Source organism: Triticum dicoccoides, unplaced genomic scaffold (genome assembly GCF_002162155.2).
Source record: "Triticum dicoccoides isolate Atlit2015 ecotype Zavitan unplaced genomic scaffold, WEW_v2.0 scaffold150459, whole genome shotgun sequence".
Classification (NCBI taxonomy): Eukaryota; Viridiplantae; Streptophyta; class Magnoliopsida; order Poales; family Poaceae; genus Triticum; species Triticum dicoccoides.
In genome coordinates this window covers 142,542-147,873 of record NW_021207204.1, presented here as the reverse complement: position 1 = coordinate 147,873, position 5,332 = coordinate 142,542, and positions in this window count along the sequence as shown.

Here is a 5,332-nt window from a genome sequence, read left to right as displayed (position 1 = left end):
CAACACGCGCGGTTTATGTCGATTCTGAACCGTTTCATGGACTACTGCTCACCATTTTGTGGTCCCAAAGCGATTTCCATGTGTTGGTCGTCAACACTCACAGTTTGGGCCGATTCTGGCCTGTTTCTTGGACTATTATTCTTTTTTGGGGTCCCGAACTGATTTCCATGATTGATGAACCCTGGGGTGCGTTTACGTGTCGGCCATCAACACTCACAGTTTTGGCCGATTCTGGCCCGTTTCATGGACTATACTCACTGTTTTGTGGTCCCGGAGTGATTTCCACCATTAACGAACCCTCGGGTGCGTTTACCTGTTGGTCATCAATACTCGCGGTTTTTGTTGATTCTGACCCGTTTCATGGACTATTACTCAATGTTTTGTGGTCCCGAACGATTTCGATTGTTGTCAAACCCCAAGGTGTGCTTACGTGTTGGTCGTCAAGACTCGCAGTTTGGGCCGATTCGTGCCCGTTTCTTGGACTATTACTCTCTTTTGGGATCCCGAAGTGATTTCCCCTGGGGTGCGTTTACAGGTCGGTCATCAACACTCACAGTTTTGGCCGATTGTGGCCCGTTTCATGGACCATTACTCACAGTTTTGGGGTCTCGTAGTGATTTCCATGATACACGAACCCTGGGGTGCATTTACATGTTGGTCATCAACACGCACAGTTTTGGCCAATTCTGGCCCATTTCATGGACTATTACTCAATGTTTTAGGGTCCCATAGTGATTTCCATGATTAACGAACCCCGGGGTGCGTTTACATGTCGGTCATCAACACTCACAGTTTTGGCCGATTATGGCCCGTTTCATGGACTATTACTCACTGTTTTGGGGTCCCGGAGTGATTTCCACGATTAACGAACCTCGGGGTGCGTTTACGTGTCGGTCATCAACACTTGCGGTTCTGTCGATACTGACCCATTTCATGGACTATTAACTCACCGTTTTGCGGTCCCAAATAGATTTCCTTGGTTGTCGAACCCCAAGGTGTGCTTACGTGTTGGTCGTCAAGACTCGCAGTTTGGGCTGATTCTGGCCCGTTTCTTGGACTATTACTCTGTTTTGGGGTCCCGAAGTGAATTCCACGATTGACGAAACCTGAGCTGCGTTTACACTGTTTTGGGATCCTGTAGTGATTTCAACAATTAACGAACCCCGGGGTGCATTTACATGTCAGTTATCTACACTCACAGTTTTGGCCAATTCTGGCCTGTTTCATGGAATATTACTCACTTTTTGGGGTCCCGGAGTGATTTCCACGATTAATGATTCCTGGGGTGCGTTTACGTGTCGGTCATCAACACTCACAGTTTTTGGTCGATTCTGGCCCTGTTTCATCGAATATTACTCACTGTTTTGGTGTCCTGGAGTGATTTCCACGATTAACAAATCCCGGGGTGCGTTTACATGTCACTCATTAACACTCACAGCTTTGGCCAATTCTGGCCCGTTTCGTAGATTATTACTAAATGTTTTGGTGTCCCGGAGTGATTTCCACGATTAACGAACCCCGAGGTGCATTTACGTGTCGGTGATCAACACTCGCGGTTTTTGCCGATTCTGACCCGTTTCGTCGACTATTACTCACCATTTTGTGGTCCCAAAGCAATTTCAATGGTCATCAACACTCACATTTTTGGCCAATTCTGGCCCGTTTCATGGAATATTACTCACTATTTTAGGGTCATGCAGTTATTTCCACGATTAACGAACCCCGGGGTGCGATTACATGTCACTCATTTATACTCACAGTTTTGGCCGATTCTGGCTCGTTTCGTGGACTATTACTCACTGTTTTGGGGTCCCGGAGTGATTTCCACGATTAAGGAACTCCGGGGTGTGTTTACGTGTCGGTCATCTACACTCATAATTTTAGCCGATTCTGGCCCGTTTCATGGACTATTACTCACTGTTTTGGGGTCCCGGAGTTATTTCCATGATTAACAAACCTCGGGGTGCGTTTACGTGTCGGTCATCAACACTTGCGGTTTTTGTTGATGCTGACCCGTTTCATGGACTATTACTCACCGTTTCGTGTTCCCAAATCAATTTCCATGGTTGTCGATCCCCGAGGTGTGCATACGTGTTGGCCGTCAAGATTCGCAATTTGGGCCGATTCTGGCTCGTTTCTTGGACTACTACTCTGTTTTGGGGTCCCGGTGTGATTTCCACGATTGACGAACCCTGGGGTGCGTTTACATGTCAGTCATCAACGCTCACTGTTTTGGCCGATTATGGCCCGTTTCGTTGACCATTACTCATAGTTTTGGGGTCCCGTTGTGATTTCCATGATTCACGAACCCCGGGGTGCGTTTACGTGTCGCTCATCAACACTCAGAGTTTTGGCCGATTCTGGCCTGTTTCATTGACTATTACTCACTGTTTTAGGGTCCCGGAGTGATTTCCACGATGAATGAATCCCGGGGTGCGTTTACATGTCGCTTATCAACACACACAGCTTTGGCCGATTCTGGCCCGTTTCGTAGATTATTACTAAATATTTTGGGGTCCCGGAGTGATTTCCACGATTAACGAACCCCGAGGTGCGTTTACGTGTCGGTCATTAACACTCGCGTATTTTGTCGATTCTGACCCGTTTCATGGACTATTACTCACCATTTTGTGGTCCCAAAGCGTTTTCAATGGTTGTCGAACCCCAAGTTGTGCTTGCATGTTGGTCGTCAACACTCACATTTTTGGCTGATTCTGGCCCATTTCGTGGAATATTACTCACTGTTTTCGGGTCACGCGGTGATTTCCATGATTAACGAACCCCGGGGTGCGATTACGTGTCGCTCATTTATACTCACAGTTTTGGCCGATTCTGGCCCGTTTCGTGGACTATTACTCAATGTTTTGGGGTCCCAGAGTGATTTCCATGATTAATGAACCCCGGGGTGCGTTTACGTGTCGGTCATCAACACTCATAATTTTAGCCGATTCTGGCCCGTTTGATGGACTATTACTCACTGTTTTGGGGTCCCGCAGTGATTTCCACGATTAACGAACCTCGGGGTGCGTTTACGTGTCGGTCATCAACACTATTATGTGCAGTTTTTGTCGATTATGACCCGTTTCATGGACTATTACTCATCATTTTGTGGTCCCAAATCGATTTCCATGGTTGTCGATCCCAAGGTGTGCTTACGTGTTGGCCGTCAAGACTCGCAGTTTGGGCCGATTCTGGCCCGTCTCTTGCACTATTACTCTGTTTTGAGGTCCCAAAGTGATTTCCACGATTGACCAAACTCGAGGCACGTTTACATGTCGGTCATCAACACTCACAGTTTTGGCCGATTGTAGCCTTTTTCATGGACCATTACTCACTGTTTTGGGGTCCCAGAGTGATTTCAACAATTAACGAACCCCAGGGTGCGTTTACGTGTCGGTTATCAACACTCACTGTTTTGGCCGATTCTGGCCTGTTTCGTGGAATATTACTCACTTTTTGGGGTCCCGGAGTGATTTGCACGATTAACGAACCCCGGGTTGCGATTACGTGTCGCTCATTTATACTCACAGTTTTGGCCGATTCTGGCCCGTTTCGTGGACTATTACTCAATGTTTTGAAGTCCCGGCGTGATTTCCACGATTAACGAACCCCGGGTGTGTTTACGTGTCGGTCATCAACACTCACAGTTTTGGCCAATTCTGGCCCGTCTCGTGGAATATTACTCTTTGTTTTGGGCTCCCGGAGTGATTTCCATGATTAACGAACCCCGGGGTGCTTTTACGTGTCGGTAATCCACACTAACAGTTTTGCCCGATTCTGGCGCGTTTAGTGGAATGTTACTCACTGTTTTGGGGTCCCAGAGGGATTTCCATGATTAACAAACCCTGTGGTGCGTTTATGTGTCGGTCATCAACACTCAAGTTTTGGCCGATTCTGGCCCATTTCATGGACTATTACTCAATATTTTGGGGTCCCGGAGTGATTTCCACGATTAACGAACCCTGGGGTGCGTTTACGTGTTGGTTATCAACACTCGCGATTTTTGTCCATTCTGACCCGTTTCATGGACTATTACTCAATGTTTTGTGGTCCCAAAGCGATTTCCATGGTTGTCAAAGCCCAAGATGTGCTTACGTGTTGGTCTATTACTCTGTTTTGGGGTCCCGGTGTGATATCCACGACTGACGAACCCTGGGGTGCGTTTACATGACAGTCATCAACACTCACAGTTTTGGTCGACTGTGGCCCGTTTCTTGACAATTACTCATAGTTTTGGGGTCCCGTAGTGATTTCCATTATTCACGAACTCCATGGTGCGTTTACGTATCGCTCATCAACAGTCAGAGTTTTGGCCGATTCTGGCCTATTTCATCGACTATTACTCACTGTTTCAGGGTCCCGGAGTGATTTCCACGATTAACGAACCCCGGGGTGCGTTTACGTGTCGGTCATCAACACTCACAGTTTTGGCCGATTCTGGCCCGTTTCATCAAATAATACTCACTATTTTGGGGTCCCGGAGTGATTTCCACGATTAACGAACCCTAGGGTGCGTTTACATGTCGGTCATCAACACTCACAGTTTTGGCCGATTCTGGCCCATTTCATGGACTATTACTCAATGTTTTGGGGTCCCGGAGTGATTTACATGATTAACGAACCCTGGGTGCGTTTACCCGTCGGTCATCAACACTCACAGTTTTGGCCGATTCTGGCCCGTTTCACTGTTTTGGGGTCCCGGAGTGATTTCCACGATTAACGAACCTCGGGGTGCAATTACGTGTCGGTCATCAACACTTGCGGTTTTTGTCGATACTAACCCGTTCCATGGACTATTAATTCACCGTTTTGTGGTCCCAAATAGATTTCCATGGTTGTCGAACTCCAAGGTGTGCTTACGTGTTGGTCGTCAAGTCTCGCAGTTTGGCCCGATTTTGGCCCGTTTCTTGGACTGTTTCTCTGTTTTGGGGTCCCGAAGTGATTTCCGCGATTGACGAAACCAGGGGCGCGTTCACATGTCGGCCATTAACACTCATAGTTTTGGCCGATTGTGGCCCATTTCATGGACCATTACTCACCGTTTTGTTGTCCCAAAGCGATATCAATTGTTGTCGAACCCCAAGTTGTGCTTACGTGTCGCTCATCAACACTCCCAGTTTTGGGCGATTCTGGCCCGTTTCGTGGACTATTACTCACTGTTTTGGGGTCCCGGAGTGATTTCAGCAATTAACGAACCCCGGAGTGCGTTTATGTGGCGGTCATCAAGACTCACAGTTTTGGCCGATTCTGGCCCGTTTCGTGGAATGTTACTCACTGTTTTGGGTCCCGGAGTGATTTCCACGATTAACGAACCCCGGCGTGCTTTTACGTG